This window comes from Canis aureus, chromosome 26 (genome assembly GCF_053574225.1).
Source record: "Canis aureus isolate CA01 chromosome 26, VMU_Caureus_v.1.0, whole genome shotgun sequence".
Lineage (NCBI taxonomy): Eukaryota > Metazoa > Chordata > Mammalia > Carnivora > Canidae > Canis > Canis aureus.
Genome location: NC_135636.1, coordinates 53,098,522 through 53,116,836, shown reverse-complemented (window position 1 = coordinate 53,116,836; position 18,315 = coordinate 53,098,522). Strand labels below are relative to the sequence as shown.

Sequence of the window (18,315 nt, the reverse complement as noted above, 5' to 3'; positions counted from 1 at the left end):
AATAGCCGGCGGGTGTGTGCTGCGGGGAGGAGAACCCTCCCCGTTAACCTGCTTCGGTGCACGAGAGGCCCAAGCAGCCCCAGAGGCTGGAGTTGGGGCCTGGGCTTCACATCCATAAACTAGATCACACGGAAACCTAAGCCATCTCGCCAGAACAAAGTCAGACCATTAAAGAAGAACCAGCAAGAGGCACTCTTTAGTTTGGATACCAGCCTGACTGTGCACAGCTCCACGTGCAAAACAATGAGTAACACGCCAATTAACTGTTCAGTTAGCAGTTCCCGTGACTGAGCGGGTGGCTTTGAACCACCCAGCCTGGGAGATCCTAGGGCGGTCCCTGCCCCAGGAAGCCCAGGGCCACGAGGACCCGCGTCCCCAAGCTCCTGTTTACGTCCCAGGCGACGCTCTGGGTTGACGGAAGGCCCGTGGAGAACGGGCGGCCTCACCTGGGCTCACGCGGGTCGACGGCCGAAGGCACGGCACGGTCAGAACGCAGCAAGCCCCGCGGGTGCAGAGACGGAAGCGTCCGGACATCAGGGGTGCACCCCGGCAGGCCGCAGAGCTGCGGGTCTCGGGCACCGCGACCCAGGGCCTGACACCCAGGCGTCAGCTGCTGCCAGTCCGGGACTGGGCGCCCCGCCAACGCCCGTAGGACCCTCCGAAGAGGCACCAGAGGCGTCCGGGGCCCTCCCGAGATCCGCTCCCTCCCAGGCAGGCGCAGAGCGGCCCCCGCGCTCCGGGGACCCTCTCCCTGGTGCTAACCCCCTAATGTGTAGTTTTTAGGCAACAAAATGGGAAAAAGGGAGAGGCCGCAGATGGCTTCTGGCGGCGCCCTCAGACCGATGTCGAACATGATCAAGGTGTGAAGCCAGGCGTGAGGGCGAGGTGGGAGCCCGGCAGGCTAATCTGTCAGCAACTCCGACCATATGGCGCGTCCGCGTTTCCTCCCACCATCCAGATCACACGCACACTTTCGCACCTTGCCCACCACCCTGAGGGACCCGGGAAGACCAGGCAGCCAGCCCTTGGAGGGCCTGCGCCGTGCACACCCGCCGCGCTGGCCCTGCTCCCGGCCACGACCCCCGGGTCACCAACTCCAAGCGACCCCAGCGGCAAACCGCCCCCTTCCCATTCCCAGGGCTCCTCTGAAGGCGACCAGAGGGCCTGGGACACCCGTCACTGCTTGGCGACCTCTCCAAGCCCTGGGCCAACGACCGAGGATTGGAACTGAGTTCTTTTCATTCCGTTTGATTGAAATAACACTGCATTTTTTTTAAGTGCGAATTTTGAAAGGAAAGAGGGATGAAACAATGGGTGAAGCCCCTACTCTTGCAAGGAAAGCGCCTTTGCTCCCGACTGCGTGAGCCAGTGACGGGAAAGGCGTGAAACTTGATAAAAAGGACACCAATTGCAAGGATCAGTCTCTTCTCTGTGAAGTGAGCTCGATGGAAGTCTGAGACTTAAAAAGCATTTCAAGTCAGGTGGAAAACATCCCTCTCGTTCTGTTTGGAGTGTTTTCTTCAGGGACATTCGGGAGAATCCAGCCGTTCATAAAAGACCTGGGGCTGAGGTGCGGCGGGGAGAGGACGGGCCCTGGGGTCTCCGGGAGGCACAAGCCCTCCGGGGGGCAGGACCCAGGGCTCTGCTCAGCCCTCCTGGGAAGCAGCACTTTTCCGGCTGACTAATCTCCCAAAGCTGGTTTTCCTGTAAACTCAACATCACAGAATTCCCGTTAAAATTACATCCAAATTCTGGTTTATTCATGAGTGAGTTTGCAAGGAAAGAGCAGAGAGGGAGGGTCTAGAAGCTGGGGGGTGGAGGGAGGGGCCCGAGCCAGGCCCCCATCTAAAGCCAACCGCAGTGGGATCTGGGATGAGCCTTCCAGGCCAACGCAGGCACGGGGCTTGTCTTTCCAATATGCCGGAGTAACGTGCAAGTCTGACTGGCTGCCCAGTGCCCTGCCTGCCCCGGATCAGGTGACAACGACATCCCCGCCTGCCTAGCAGACACACCTCGGCCCTGCCTCCCAGTGCGCTCCAGGCCCGGGCTGGCCAAGGTGTCCGGGCGGCTCCCAGGCCTTGCTCACTCTTCACCCAGCAGACATGCCTCTTTCAGGGAGTCCATCCAGGAGGAGCTCAGCGCCCCCAGCCCCCTCCCCCCACCAGCCATCAGGGGGCACGTTGTCAGTCTGAGGAACCTTGTCCTGCTGTCATTGCCCAGGCGGGTGGTTGGCCCAGCTCCATTCCCCAACCAGAGTTAGCACAGGTCCTCCCTGCCTCCCCCCCTGCTCACACAGAGCCACCCATGTCCTTCAGGACCCCTTCGGTGACCCCAGGCCAGAGGACATGGGACCCAGAGAGGAGGGGCCTGGGCTCTAGGCAGCACCAGCGGGAGTGTCCCCCACGGCCAGGGCCAGGCAACAGGCCAACCTCCAGCGAGAACCTGCCCTGCTGTCGCTCAGCTGCCCGTCCCTGCTCCCGGGCAGGTCTGATGCCCAGCAAGTGCTCTCAGCCAGAGGGCAGAGCAACTTTGCAGCCCCGAGGGCTCTGCCCGCAGCTTCTCCTTGGAGCACTCCGGCCGACGTGTGACAGCTGCCCTTACCAGAGTCTTCCAAGAGCGCCCAGAGAATCGGCTCTGAACACTGGGGCTGCCCAACCTGCGGACGGTGCCTGGGGGTCACGCAGGCCCCCTGGGCTGCATGTTGGACGAGCAGCTCCCCTGAGGTGGTGAGCTCCCAGGCCCAAGGACGCCAGAGCCCAGGTGCTTCCAGGATGGAAAGGCCTCCGTGTCAGACTCTTCACAGTCCCTGCTGAGCCCCCCCCCCCCGGGGTCCGTAAGCGCCTGTGCGGTGGGGGAGTACCCAGGGGCGGGGGGCGGGGGCACTTACAGAGGCCTCAGTCTCCAGCTCCAGGGCACACAAGGGGTCAGGACGGAGCCGCCTGCCTCTAAACCCCGACCGGCCCCCTCCGCAGGGCGAACGACTCTGGGGAGACAGGCTGAGTCCTGCCTGTTGGTGACACCCTCCTCGCTGGCACCACAAACTCCAATCTCCGCTCTCCCACTCTTTTGTTTACCATTAATTAAAGGGCCATATGGAAGGAGGTGATAATCACAGCCAGGACCAATGGGAAGGGAGCCCCGGTGGCCGGGAGCCTGGGCCTCTCCCCAGCGCCCGCCCAGCCCCAGGCGAGGACACCCCTCTCCCCGGGCTGGGGTGAGGCCAGGACAGGCCCTGCCGGCATCATCGAAGGGGCAGGGTCCAGCCTCTCGCCAAGACCGAGGCTCACCTCGCCCAGGTTTGTCCCAACACTCCTCCTGCCTTTTGTTCGCTCAGCCACGAGCCGCAGAGATGTCCCCGGGTTTCTGTAATGTCTGGTTGTGGTTGTTTAGACCACTGGGGCGAAATTCCTCACTTCCCTCTCCCAAAAGGATAATAATAATCATCATCACTGTCATTAGCACCGTGAGAGTGACACAGTGTGACACGGCCAGACACACCTCTCTGATGTTTTGTTTCAGAAATTACATACCCAGCCGGACCGGGAATGATGTCCGCTGACGCAAAGCTGGCCCTGAGACCAGAGCAGCCCTCAGCGACTCAGAGACAGTAAGTCGGACCCTCGCGGCGAGGACCCACCAGCACAACGCGAGGGCCACCGCAGGCTTATTTATTTCCTGATTCACAAAGAAGGAAGTGAATCCACAGGACGGAACAAAGTCCCCGGCCCCAGAACGCATCGCCCCGCAGGCAGCGGCATTGTGTTGTGCAAGGCTCATGCCATGTTCCCGGCCGGCCTGATTTTTAGTTTCAAATACACAAACGCAGTTACACTAATATTATAAACCCCCACGCTTGTGACCCCATCACAGCAGGAAAAGCAGCTGAGAGCGGCAGCCGGCGTCTAGTTCTGCGCGCCTATCCCACAGACACATGCACCCTAAATGCTGCTCCTTAAGTTTAGAAATACGTGCCACGCAAAGACAAAATGCTCACATGACCATCTCTCCTCCGTGTCTTGGACGGGGGGCTCACGCGCGGCACCGACTCTGAGATCCCCGCTCCAGGGCGGTCTTCCACTTAAGGAGGCGGTGTCCTCCCCCCCACATCGCTGCGGGGTCCCGCGGCCGCAGCGGTGTCCGTGTTCCTCTTCCAGAAATGCACATAAAGTTTCGTGCCCGGGTACAGGGTCCCCCCAATGTCTTTTCCGTCAGACGCACTACCTGTCTACTGGGCTCTCAGAGAGGCCGGGCGCGTGAACAAGCCGGGGAGGGACAGAAAAAGAGAAGGAAAACAGCCACGGGCAGACCCGGCAGGAGGAGGCAGCCTCGGTCCAACAGAGCAGCTTTAAAAAGCCATCCCCCGACCTGCTTTTCCTGCAAAGAAAGCCTTCATCTTAGAAATGCGCTCTGCTCTCGCGCCCTCTCCCTGCCTCGGTCCAAGGGGAAGCACTTGGAGATCTGCCTTTGTCAGCGAGAGAGCAGAACACGGACTTACCTTTCCCCACAGCTATTGTCTGTCCTCCTTCAAAATGACATCACGGAAAGCAATCATGAAATTTACATGGGGGGTGCAGGGTGGACGGGGGAGGGGAGGCAGCTGCCTCCCTCACCGCGGTCACATGTGGGGAAGCCTGTGTGCGGGTTTCAATTAAATATCTTCTCCCTTTAGTGTGCGACTCCTAAGCCAGCTAAAGGCGACGTCTCATTTACTTAATGACCGCTCTCATTAGCAGCGGTGGCACGGGCTGGCGGAGAGGCTCCTTTGTAAATACGCTACCCATGAACCCTTGGGGCTCCAATATATCTGTTTACTCTCCGAGGTGAAATAAATTTACAGTATAGCATCAGAAAGATGGATCTGCTGACTTGGGAAGTGAGAGGTGCCCAGGCCGGCAGAGACCCTCTCTCCTGCCCCAAGCATCAGCCAACAGAGGGTGCCTGCGTTTGCCCACGCTGAATCATAATTAATATGCCGCATGATTGGGTTTTTTTAATGCAAAACACACAAAAGGGCAGAGAGCGTCACAACCGCCATACTCACCCCCCTGTGCTGTCTCCACCAGTGGTTCAGTCCAATAATTCCTAATAGCAGCAACCGGAATGACAGATGCCCCGGGTTAGCACGGCTGCAGCGAAAGTACTTTACAATATTTATTGGTGGTTAGGAATATGACCTACCATCATAAAGAACGGACTGCGGAATTTATTACTCAGATGAACCAGGGGGGTTGCATAGTGGTTCATCTGCATGTTCAAGGATCAGTGACTTAAAAGGATTATGCATGTATTTTTTTTAAAAGTTCATGAAAGGTGTCTATGGCCACAGACCCAAAAATAAAGTCATATGCACAAAGAATAGATCAGGAAAAAAAGGTATCCGCCTTTCATCACACGTTTTTCTTTTGGTTTAGGCTTTAAAATAATGAAATCCTCGCAGAGAGATCGTGGGCACAAGTACTCTCTGCCCTAAAACCACTAAGTTTCCCCGGCCAGAGGGAAAGACACACGGCTCAAGTTTTCTGTTGTCTTTTTGAGTCTTTGTAAACTGCCTGCAAGGAGCTACCCAATGAAAATCGAGAGGAGGAAAAGGCATCACACACACACACACACACACACACACAATGGAACTGCCCACCTACTCTTCAAGCCACCGAATTGTTTTCCACTTTCTTGTTTTCCACTTTCCGGGATAAACGTAGGAACCTCCTCCGTGCGCGGACCCAGGAGCCGGGCTATTCTTGCTCACTGTCCCAACTGCCTTTTCCTCCTCGTAAGTCGGGCGAGGGAGTGCCCATCGTCATCGTCCTCAGGTTGTCAGACACTGTACAGTGAGACAGGACGCGGGCCGGGATTTAGGCGCCCGCGGAGAGTGGCTAGGCCGGCCCCACCAAGTTCAGGGCAGAGATTTCAACTCAGTAAACATCATTGCCCGCTACTTTCCGCAAGGGCACAACACCCCCAAGGTAATCAGCACGAACCGGCTCAGGCCACGGAACGCACGAATAAGGCTTAAAACATTTAGCTTCCTCTAAGAAAGCATGTTTTGAAAATCAGCTGAAACTCTTACACGAGCGATCATCTTTACCAATGTGGGCTGCATCCCACATTGCATGCAACCCCCTGAGCTGGGCCCTAAAAGCAAGTGTGTTCGGTCCTTACACACACACACACACGTTCTTCGCAACAAACAAAATGCACGATGTGCACGGGGCACTCCGTTAGAGCGGGTAAAAGGAAATAAACGCAAGCATTTGCTGGTCAAACCGAGGATGAAATATTAATTAGTCAAATGAGAACAGTTTGAGGCTCCTACAATGACTGCCTAGCATTGTTTTTATTCTTTTGTGAGCTCATATGCATTAGCATAGAAGGACATATTCAGTGGAGAGCTCTCCTGAAAAGCCATTTTCTCTCCTCTGGACACGCGGTGAGCGCTGGGATAGTTTACATCCCAAACCTTTGGCATTCAGAAATTCTATTAAACTCTTATCGGCAGGCTGCAGGCTGAGGCAGCCCTGCACGCCATTGTTCCGCCAGGAAGATAGAATCAAAGGGAGGGCCGGTGCTGAATCAGCCGTATCCCCCAACAATACCCAGTGTTTCATCAAAGTATCTAGTTCAGATACGTGACAGTCAAAGTTAGGAAACAACAACCAACAGAAGCGACAACAGGGAGACAGAGAGCAGTATGTGCCACAAAGAGCCCTGGTGCTGCATAGCTCGTCTTCCAGGTAACATAAATCGTATTTGTGCAAACCTCTGCCTTTCAGCATCCACACCTCCCCCACTGAGCAAGCACAGCTTCCCGAGGTGTGTGGCTCCGTGGTCGCGAAGGGGCCCTTCGGGCTCCACCCGAGGCTGCTCGGGCAAGCATTTCTGAATGTGCCCAGAAATGTCAAATCGGTGCCCATTCTGAGAACCTGGGGAGAAGCCCCGGGAGCCCCCACGGGGAGGTTACAGTTGAATGAGCCGTTTCAGAAGATGGGTTTTGATGAGTAAAGGTTCACAATCTTTAGCCGACTCCATCTAGAGAACAAAGAGGGGTTGCAGGCCAGGAGCAGGGGCAGCTCCGTGGGCAGCTTGCGGGGCTCGGCTTCCCGCTCCAGCGGGGCGAGGGTGCGGCCGCGCCTGCCGGGCCTGATCAGCACTTCGGACAGCGCTCCCTCCCTCCCTCCCGGCGCCGGCCCTTTGTCCCGGCGCGGCGGCTGCTCCGGCCGGAGGCCATCCCCAGCCCCGCTCCCGCCCCGCTGGCCCCTGACGGCGGCGAGGTGTCCCCCGAAACTTCCTCGGGCAGCGTGGAAAGCCGTCAGGATCTTTGTCGTCCTAAAATATTTCCTTTTCCGTAACTAAGAATGCGGTACGTTGTTCCTTTACGCTTTATTTCACAAAAATCGGTAGGCAAGTTGCCCGTGGCTTTTACGTGTGGGAGACGCACAGCGGAACCCCTCGGCCGAGCGGACGCGAGGGTCCCCCGAACCCCACACGGGGAGGTGAGAGGCGGATTTGCAAAACCAAACTTGCGGCTGCAGCGCTAGCTAAGGAAGCGCTTTGTGGGAATCGGGGGGAAGCAGGCTTAATGACCGCTTCGCGCGGGTAAGATCATTTCAAATAAAATGTAATTACTTGTGCAAATCTGCGCACAGACATTCCAAGTGTCAGTTCATTTGCTTCATAAAAACTCTTTCAAGTAATTTTGGTCTAAACTTTCTGCATCTGTAATTGGCACCTTCTCCGGTGACCAGCTGGGGGTGAGAGTTTTCTTGTTTCCTTCTGAAAGCTTCCCTGCAGATGGGCGCCCGCCTTAAAGCTGCAGACGACAATTAGGGCCGTTGTGTGCGGAGCCGAGATGGTCAGCATTAATATTGTATAGGAACAGCTGAGGGCGAGGGGGCCGCTGCCCCAGGCAGGCTCTGGCAGATGGAGCAAACAAAACCGAGAGCCCCTCTCACCAACACCCTGGGCTGACTCTGTGCGCCTGTCTCACACTTGCTAGGTTGTGAGCCTCACACACACACACACACACACACACACACACACACACACTGGGCCATATTGTGAGATGGTTTTATGCTGGGACATCAGACATACCAACCCTCTGACACGGTGTGAACACACGTACTCAGACACGCACATTTGGGAGGACTTTGTGGGGCTCACACACTGACTCTTGCCCTAACACCGTGTTAATGTTTCAGACACACGCACACGCACAGGCACACGCAACTCTGCACGTGCTGGGAACCCAAACAGCAGCCGTGCCAGCCAAAGCCTCTTCACCAGAGCGAGTCGCAGGTGCACATCGGTCACCGCACACACATGCCGTCTTTCCATCCCACCTCTCCCAGGCCTCGCGGCGGCCCTGCGTCTGGGCACCCCCACCCACTGTCCTCACCTTCAACCTTGGAAGGCAAGCCCACGAGCGAGCGAGCCAGCGGGCGAACGGGGCGCCTTGACAGCTCTGCAAGCCACACAGTCAGCTGGAGGGAGAGGCATCGGGCCAAAGAGCCTGGCCTCGCTCAGGAGGCAGCATGTGTCTATCACCTCCTCGGCTGCCCAGAAAAGAACACTGGGTGCTGACGGACACACAGCTAATTAGTCCCTTTGGTGTCCGGGCAGCAATGTGCGAGCAGGCCCAGGGAGGGGTGTGCAGGGCTGGGGAGAGGTACGCACCCAGGAAGGTCCCGCAGAGCGTCATCCTGGCTGGGCGGGCACACCTTCACTCCGAAGCCTGGACACACAGTCACATCATGCGGTAAAAAGTTGCCACACAAAGTTCTGTGTCTCGGGGCTCTGGGGAGGCTCCTTCTCGTCAGCCAATCGGGGCCCGGGAGCAGATAAGCACAAATTGATGCCCTGCCAATGAGGCTCCCTTCCCCACACAATGGGCCCGAGACCCCAGACAATGAGCCCCGCCTGCAGGTGGGGAAAAGCAAAGACAGAGCCTCTCCTCACGAGGGGACAAATGAGGGCGGGGAGGGGCTCTTCCCCAAGACGCTTCCTCCTCCCCTCTCCCACTTTGCCCCTCCCCCTGTATTCTTTCTCCCTCCTCCCCGCTCCCCTTCCTCCTCCCACTTTCCCTGCCTCTTCCAGGCACTCCAGGCAAAGTCAGGCCAGAAACCTGGGGGGAGACCAGTCTGCATGGGGTGGGGTGGGCTCAGGTCTGGGGAGCCTTACCCCAGGCCCCTGTGCCCCCGAACCACGGCCTGCCACCTGCCTCCCAGGTGGGGAGGCTTGGGGGAGGGTTGCAGGAAGGTGAGGGACAGGTGGACGGTTAGGAGGGTGGAACCTGCTGGGGATGTTTCCAAGGGAAGAATGGGGGTCTGGACCTCCAGCTGCTCCTCCGGCCAGGAGTGGGGAGGGCAAGGGTCGGGGTGGAGGGTGGAGGGTGGAGGGTGGAGGGTGGAGGGTGGAGGAGGCCTTTCGGGATGACCGGACCTCCCAGCTTCGAGTCTGGCCATCCCCTCCCCTGGACTTCCCCAATGCTGGGAGGAAGCCCCCACTCACCCTGGGGCAACTCAGATGTCGCCTCCTTAGGAGGCATCCATCACATCCCCAGCTCTACCCCTCACAGGTGGGGGCCTGGGTGTGCTGTGTGGCAGCTGAGGCCACAGCAAGAGCCTGTGATCACAGATTCAAGGCCGGCCTGGGAGCTAGGCCCGGGTGGGGCTGTCCAGGCTCTGAAGGGCCCCAGGCATGGACCCCTGCAAGGGGAGAGGGGCAGATGAAGCCCCGTGTCACCAGAGCATTCCTCTAGAGCAGAAGGCCTCACGGCTGGCCTCTTGAGAGATGGAGTAGAGAAAAGGAACTCCCAGTCTCCCGTCACAGACCCCGGCTGTGGTGGTGAAGACCAGCTGTCTGCTCAGGCCAGCGGGGTGCGGGGCACTCAGGGCCTGCCCTGCAAGCTGAGGAATGGGCTGTGGGACAGATGCCCTCCCCCCACGGCCCTGTGACCCTGCGTGACCTCCGGGGATCCCTCCAGTGAGGCCAATGAGGACAAGTGCACAGGCAGGTGGTCCAAGGGGAAGAGGGCCCAGGTCGGGCCACGAGGGTCTGTGCGAGGGCTGGGAGGGCTGTAGCCTGGGCCATGGGGGGACGGTGCTTCCCTACCGAGCGGTGGAGTTGCCGGAGTGGGCAGCGGGGACGGGCAGCTCTGTTGTCCCCGGGACGTGGGCTCCATCCAAGGCTCAGGACCAAGACCAGGCTAGAAGCACACGGTGAGGCATCTGGGCACAGGTGGTGCTGAGAGCCGATGAAGGTGTGGGGAGGTGGGCAGAGCCGAGGCCGCGGGGCCGGCGGCAGGCAGCACGGGGGCTGCTGAGGCAGAGTGGGCCGTGCCCCCCAGGCCTGTCCCGGCCCCTCACCTGCACTGACGGCTGTGACCTCGGGTGGGCAACTCCGTTTCCTCGTCTGTCAAAGGGACGGGGGGGGGGGGGGGACTTCCCCAGGGTCCTCAGAGGGGCCCACACACTGGCTGCTGGTCACTGCCGACTAATGACCCCTGCACAGCCTGTGGCCTTGCAACCTCGGAGACCCCCCGGAAGCCTGGAAGCTCCCTCCTGGCACCACGGAGACCATCAGGACCCCAATTTCGGGAAAACACGCTCTTTGGGTGTAGTTCATTGAGACTGGCTGTTTAAGGTCACAACGAGGGGAGTGTGGGAACGCGGGTGCTGATCCCTTTACTGAGATCCAACAGCCTTGTAATGAGAAGACCACTTGGACATGTTCAGAGTCAGGTGAGAAAGCTTGTATTCCCCGAAGGCCGGAGGGGCCGTGGGGGGTCAATGAGCTTCCTCCACTGCCCCACCCCGCCGGGCCTGTGCCCAGGGACCAGCCCAGGAGCCCACGTGACCTCCAGGGCCCCTGTGAGAGCTGCGACAGCTGTCACCCCAGGCTCTCCCAGGCTCTGTGCCGCCATGGAGCCTCCCTCCCTTGGGCCAGAACCAGGACAGCACTGAGCACAGCACTCCGACCCGAGGAAGCCCTGCCACGCAGGTGCCAGCTCTAGACGCCTGGAGAACCAAGTCCCACGCTCCACCGCTGAGCCAGGGTTAGGACTAGGGGTTAGAGTTAGGGTTGGGGAACCACTGGGACCGTGAGGGGTCACGATGCAAGCTGTGGCCAGGCCGCCCCGGGTAGGGGGGCCAGGAAGCAGACAGCAGAGTCCAACAGCTCCCCCTCCCCTGGCCATCCTGGGGCAGAGGAGGGGAGGAAAGGGAGCTTGGAGCACACGTGTCCAGACTTGAGGTCCCGGACCAGGACCAGAAGCCTCCCGAGGACAGAGAAGACGAGAAGAAGACAGGTGGGGGTTGAGGGTGGAGGTGGGGCAGGGCTGAGACCCGGGTGCAGGCGATGGGACACGGGGACAGATACCCACGAGCAAAACAGGAGACGGTGTGGGGATGAAGGAGGGACAAAGGCGGAGAACTGAGGCAGAGGTCAGCCGGCGAGAGCGGTAGAGGAAAGGGGCTGGAGGGGCTCCGAAGGAGACAGGCCACCCGGGCTCCGGAGGAAGTGGGCGCAGGGCCCCCCGAGTTTGTCCTCTCAGTGTCCGTGCGCCCTGGGGGGCCATGCCCCATCTGCCTGTGCGTGCGTGCATGTGCGTGCGTGCATGTGGTGTGCGTGTGTTCTCGAGCGTGTGCACACACGTGGGAGGGTAGAGGGCTCGGCTCCTTGCCCTGCCCCGGGCTCTGTTTAAATGGCTCTGGAATTCTGCTCTCAGAACAGATGGCCTCAGAGATCAAGCTGCCCAGAGCCCGGTGGAGAGGGAGCCGCGGGCGTTGCCATGGCAGGCTGGGTCGTGGCGTCTGCTCATTAGTGGCCACGAGAGCACAGCCCGCCCTGTCCCTTCCTGGGGAGGGGAGCGCCCCAGCAGAGTCCCAGGAGGGAAACACCTTTGCAGCAGGGACGGGTTTTTGAGCCAGTGGGTCCTGGCTGGCCACAGGCTGGGGGTCGAGAACAGCAGCCTGGCCCCTCGGGAGAAGCACCCCCTCCAAGACCCCGTCCTGAGAGGCCCAAGCTAGAGCCCAGGCCAGGCTGACCCGGGGCGGGGGGGCGACACTGAGGCTAAGGGCCAACACCACCCTCTGGATGTGACAGCAACAGCTTCCTGGGTGGGTGAAGGAGCAAAGAGGCAAAACTGTCAGTGTCCAGTCTCACCCCCAGGCCTGGGCGGAGGCCAGAGGGCACCAGGGCCTCCCACCCCAAATGGGGCCCCAGAGCCCAGAACGGACACAGGGCAGCTAGGGCCCTCGGCAGAGCCAGTGGCGGGGGAACTGGTCCTGTCATCCCGACAAACACCAACCCACCAAGGAGCCAGGCTACCGGCTACTTGACCCTCAGCTCCAGCCCCTGGGAGGAGGAGCCAGGGCCACCCCTTCTCTGCTGGGTCCAGGCACCTGCCCGCAGGGGGCCCTACAAGCCAACGCTGCTCCTCCTGACTTGCAAAGGTGGGGCTGGCGTCTGGCCCCCTGCACCTCGAGAGGCCTTGGGGGCACCTTCCTCGAGTTGGAGCTCCCTGGGAAATGGTTCTTCAGGGAACCTCTGGTGAGGAAGCATCCCGGCGCTGGAGTGAGCAGGGAGCACCTGCTGGGGACGTGAGCAAGGCCGCAAGGGCCCAGGGGCAGCACAGATGCCTGAAGGACACCCACCCACAGCCAGGGGGGCGCCGGCCTCGGGGCTCAGGCCTGCTCAGCCCAGCGCCGCCCACCGGAACCCGGCCACCCCTGCCAGCGCCGCCCAGGGCCCCGAGGCCTCACCTCTTCCTGGGCCGCAACCAGTTCAACCTCTAGATACCCCAGCCTTGGCAGGTAAGAGCAGCTTGGAAAGGTCCAAACCCTGTGCAGCCCTCCCACCCGCACGCACACCCTGAACCTCCTGGATGAGACTACAATGAGCCGATCAATAGCCAATAGCCCGGACTCCTCGGAGCCCCAACCCTGCCATCCGTGACCACATGCACGCGCGGGTGGGGGGGTGGATGGATGATGGATGGATGAGTGGAGTGACGGATGAGTGAGGCATGGAGGATGGATGGACGTGTGGGTGAGTAGAGAGGTGGATGGACTGATGGGTAGGTGGGTGAGTGGGGAGCTCCTGGGGGTGGGAGGACGGATGGGGGATGGGGCAGGGAGAGAGGATGGGGGCGGAGTGGGAAGATGGGGGATATGGGGATGGGGACGGATGGGGGATGAGGGCAGATGGGGGGCTGGGGGGGCGGGTGCAGATGGGGGTGGGTGGGTTTGTGAATAGGGGAAAGGAGACGGATGCATCAGGTTTCCTAGTGCAGATCAGAGCAGGTGGGAGAGGCTACACCCCGAGCTGGACACAGGCTCACTATGGCCACCAGGAGCATTCGCCGCCATGGCCCTGAAGCCCAGACCCCTGGGTCCCCCCAGCTACTTGACACACAGCCCTGAGCACATCCAGGCAAGGCAACCCCATGTGCAACCAGAGGCCTGAATAACAACATGGACCCAGCCCAACTGCCAGCATCCGCGTGTGTAGGACGGAGGGACAGGCCAAGAGCATGCGGCCGCCCTCGGCCCTGGGAGCCCAGGCTGGGGAAGGGGTGTGTGAGACGCCCCAGGACAGGGCCTGAACTTGCAGAAAGCGGGTACCGTGAGACCTGCAACCTCCCCAACCTTCACCAAGTTGGTAAGCAGAACGTCCTGAGGCCCCGGGAGTGAGACACCTGGACCCGCGGAGCTCCAGGCTGTTAGGACGCCAAGACCCGCCAACGCAGCTCAGAACTGGGATGTGGGCCCAGCACTCACTTTTTAAAATTCAACCCTTTCACAGCTGGACTATTCACTAGGTAATTGCTGGATTGATATAAAAAACACTCCAGAGCACAGGGACATGGAGGCTCGTTGGCGGACCTGCCGAGCCCGCCCCATCCGGAGGGAGCCCCGTGCACCTTCATGGGGCACCTTCGTGCAGGTGCGCGGGGCGCCTCAGGCCTCGGCCCCGGGCCCTGCAGGCGGCTCCCACACCCCCGTCGGCTCAACTGTAGATGAGGAACCGAGCTCAGGCAGGGCCAGGCCAAGGCCAAGCAAGGCTCCGGGGAGCTGGTGGCAGAACAAGGGCTCCCCAGAGGCCCCGAGCATAAGAGCCCGCCTCCCCCACCGGCCCGGGAGCGAGGCCACAGCCACGAGAAGGAGGCAGGGAAATAAAACCCACTTTGCTAGTGGCCTTTGTCCCACCACCTGTGCTCCCTTGCTGCTGAGCCCCCCCAGCCCTTCAGCTGCACCAGACAGGGGCACCTGTATGCAAATCCCGCGGGGGCACAGGGGGAGGGAGGGTTGAGCAGCGGAGTCGAGCAGGGTGCTGGAGAGGAGGGCAGCCCTGGGGAACCCGGTGACCTTGCGCTGAAGTCCACGTACTTCGGGTGGCCATAGGCCCTCACCCCAGGAGGGATAAGCAGGATCGTGGGAGGAGGGACCACGAGCCCCCACCCTGAGCCGCGGAGCCCTGTGGCTGAGGAACAGGACACGCAGAGCGTGGGCTCGCGGTGGACTCTGCGCGCGGGTCGCTGCGTGAACGTGAAGCTGCAGCCCGTCCCTTCAGGCGGCTGCGGGATCTCCCTGGAAACACTGCAGGCTGGAGCTCGCGGGGAACAGGCATGAGATGAGGACAGTGGCAGGAGAAGAGCAGCGACCAGGTGAGCCTGCAGCAGGCCCCGCTCGTCGAAGGGAATCGTGCCTGCACCACCTGTGGTATGGGCTCAGGAAAGTTAAAGGACTTCTTCGGGGTCCCAGAGGAGGCCTGGGGGAGGAGGCCTGGGGGTGGGACCCCCCCCATCCATCAGCCACGACGGACCTGGAAGCTCGAAGCGACATGGGTGCTCCTCAAACATGCACGAAGCACACACTGTGCACACACGGGGCCAGGGAGGTGGGGGCCGGATAGACCCACGGAGCCCTGGGGTCAGATCCGAGGCTGCCGGGACGACTGGACGTCCACGCACCCCCCATGCCGTGCCCTGCTCCTCCCCTGCTGGTCCTGGACCGGCCCAGCCTGACTCCTATGCCGACACTTGCTTCTAAGGCCGGAAGAGTCTGACCCCACATGAGGCAGCCCCTCGCGCCCGCCCCCCACCCTCGCCGACTCCCTCGGGCAACTACGGGGTCGTCTTCAGTGTCCGCAGGAAGAGCTGACTTGTCCCCGAGCCGGGCCAGAGGCAGATGCCATGGGACACCCGCAGGAGGGGACCTGTCCGTGACTGGTGCTCTTAGGTGGGCACCTTCACCCCGGACAGAGGCGCTGCGCCCTCCTCGTGGCCCGACCCCAGGCCGGCCGGGCCGTGTCCCTGGGCCGTGTCCCCACGCAGGGCCGGTCCAGTCTCAGGGCCCCGCCCGCCCCAGCCCCACAGCCCCGCGGGACCACCCCCGACTGTGGAGCAACCCATACGGTCTGTGCATGCGGCTCTTGCCCACTGAGACTTGGGCTGCGCAGGAGGGTGGCTGGTGCTCCTGGAACCTCACCCACCGCAGCCCCCACCCCTGCAGCGGGGCTCACCCCTCCCCCACTCTCGGGGCACGATGTGTTTCCCGGATGAATGAACATAAAGACAAGAGTAAGAGGTTCAGGGCTCACCTGGTCTGGGAAGAGCTGCTTCCAGTTGCCCTGGGCCGTCCGGGTCTCTGCGCCCTTTGCGGGGCCGAGAGCAGTAAAGAAGCCGCAACCCCAAATAGGAAACTCTAGCCCCAAACCATTGGCTCCTCACCGCCTGTTCCCAGCCTCCCTGGACGGGTCACCCACACGTCAGGCTAGTCCATGCCCAGAGTGGCAGGAAAACCCCAAAGACCCTGCAATCAGAAACGGGAGCACGGCTCTGGGGGTGAGTCCCAGCCGCTCCCAGCCCCTGGGCCACGTCGTCGGCTGCGTCGGGCAGGCCGGGGCAGGGGTGGGCAGCTGCGGGCTGCTGCCCCAACGGGCTGGGTGGGGGACGCCAGCTTCCGGCTCAGCCTGGGGAGGGGGCTTCCCTTGCAGCCTGGTTCCCGCCCGACAGCACGGTGGCCTCAAGCTGGCCACCCTCCAGGGGCAAGATGACCGAGTTCCCTGTAGTGAATCAGGTGCCTCGGGGCTGGCTGGGCCGACTGTCCCGAACCAGGGTCCAGGGGCAAAGTCCTCAACTCATGGGGACCTCGGCCAGACGTTCTCCAAACGCCCCTCAGAATGTGTGGGGTCCACAGTGGGTGGGCCCTCGAGGGCCTGGCTTCAAGGAGGAGAGCGTGGGGGGCTCCCGGGGGGCTGAACACAGTGCCACTCCGGGAAGTGACGCCTGCCGGCCCAGGAACCCCCACCCCCAAACAGAGCCCTCCTGCTTCAGGAGCCCAGCGCCCCACTCCTGGGTCCCAGAGCACAAACACCGGGTGGCACCGCTGCATGGCCCAGCACCAGCCCTTGCCCGTGCGAGCACACTCAACCCCTCCCGCAACCTGTGCCCGAAATGCCAGCGTCCCCAGGCCACAGACACGGAAAGTAAGGCCCAGGGAGGAGGCTCACACTCAAACCCGGGCCTCCGAGGAGTGCGCCCTCGTCCCCGGCTCTGCGGCCTCGCGGTGAGAACCCACAGACGGAAGCAGCGGCGCTGGCAGCGGAAGCAGAGCTGCACAGAGGGGCTGCCGGGGTGTCACACGTGTGCACGCTGCATGTGCACACCTTGCACACCTTTGTGTGCACAGTTACGTGTGTGTACACACGTGTGCTTGCCCATCTGTTGCACGAGTCTAAGAATCCGTATCTGTGCACGTATGTTGTATCTGTACACGTGTGCGTGCGTGTGTGCACACCTGTGAATCTATGCGTGCACACATATGTGCAATCTGTGCGTGCTCCCGTGTAGCTGCGTCCTCACTCACGTCTGCGCACCAGCACCTTGGAGGGGCCAGGGGGCCGTGTGCCCGCCGGGCCGTGGTCCAGCCTCTCCGCCCTCACCGCAGTCCTCCTCCCGTCGCGTTGCCCTCCCTGGGGGCCAGGGCCCTCCGCCAGCCGCCGGCAAGCTCACGTCCAGGGGCGCTCACGTCCAGGGGCGCTCACCTCCAGGGGCACACGCCTGGCGAGCCAACTGCCTCCCTGCCCAGAGGCGGGCCGCGCCGCGCCACCCTGGGGCTCCTGCCCTCCCCCGCCACCCCTGCACCTTGTCCCAGCTGTGGTGCGTGTGGGTGCCCCGCTCAGGCCTCTGCCGTGGGCGCCAGGCACGGGGTGAGGGGTGAGGGCCGGCCAGCCCCGGTGCCCTCAAGCTGCCTGGCGGCCGCGCTGCCTCCTGCAGGTGACGTCCCTGTCGGCCTCCCCGGCCTCCGGTTTTCGCATGTATCCCGCACTGTGGGGCTGTCGTGCAGTAGGTGCTTCAGGAAGTGGAGGTTTGTCGTGCGAACAGTGAGCTCCCGGGCAAGTCCCGGCCCTTGGGTGTCCCCTGAGAGCCTTGCGCCCTCCTCCAGTCTGATCCTGTGTCTGCAGGAGCCTCGGCTGGAGCGGGGCTGGGGGGGACAAGAAGCAGCCCCTCTGTCCCCAGGGCCCCCAAGCCCAGTGACTGGTACACGGGGCCAGAAGGGAAGCGTCTGTCGTGGAAGAGTCCCCCTGGGTTGGCGCCGATGCCCTCTCGGGTGGGGGACAGCTCGACATTTCCTGTTTTAAACTGAGTGACGTGAGTTCACGGTTCTCAGTGGCTCTGCGGCTGCTCTCACCATTTCTCCCGGGATTTCCCTGGACTGTGGGGTCTGCACGTCTGGAGCCCCCCGCCCCGTGTGCCTCGGCATCCCTTCTTGGGGGGCCTCCCCAGGTACACTCGCCTGCTCGGGGGCAGCCGCGGGCCGGGGCATGGATACGTGCATGTGCTGGGGCCCAGGGCGGCAGGGCCCAGGGAAGCCGCCAGCAGGCACTCCAGGGACAACCAGAGCAAGACAGCTTCACGGTGGAGGGGGGCCGGTTCCCATCACCTCCTGCCACCAAGGGGCCAACACCCCCAGAGCCCTCTCCTGACCTGCTCGCTCGCCCCCAGACGTGGGAGGGCACGGGGGTATCCCTGCTGAGTTGGCGTGCCCCCTCCCAGGCCGGGGCCCAGGCAGGGCCTGCCCTCTCACACACACACCCAGCCCCCCTGCACCCACCTGACAGCAGCCACCACGCAGGCCCTGGCCCCACCCCGTCAGACCTCCACCTGCCTCCCTGCTCAGCCACCCTCAGGTGCGCCCCTCCCACCTTCCCGGGTTTTCCACACCCACTCCTTCCCTGGACCTCCCTGCTAAGCCCTCCCTGGGAGGCTTCCACATTAGGTCGGGCGTCCGCGGGGCTCCCCTGGGCCCCGGCCCT

General features: G+C 61.9%; 1 protein-coding gene across 5 annotated transcripts in view; it reads right to left on the bottom strand.

Moving 5' to 3' along the window:
• Positions 1 to 4,812, bottom strand: part of MYT1 (myelin transcription factor 1) — a 62,048-nt gene extending 57,236 nt beyond the window's left edge. For 2 of the 5 annotated variants that reach the window (XM_077874039.1, XM_077874043.1), the window contains exon 1: positions 4,496 to 4,812. The gene's annotated coding sequence lies outside the window, so the exon portion shown is untranslated. The other 3 variants (XM_077874042.1, XM_077874040.1, XM_077874041.1) reach the window with 3 other exon arrangements.
• Between the last annotated feature and the right edge of the window lie 13,503 nt (positions 4,813 to 18,315).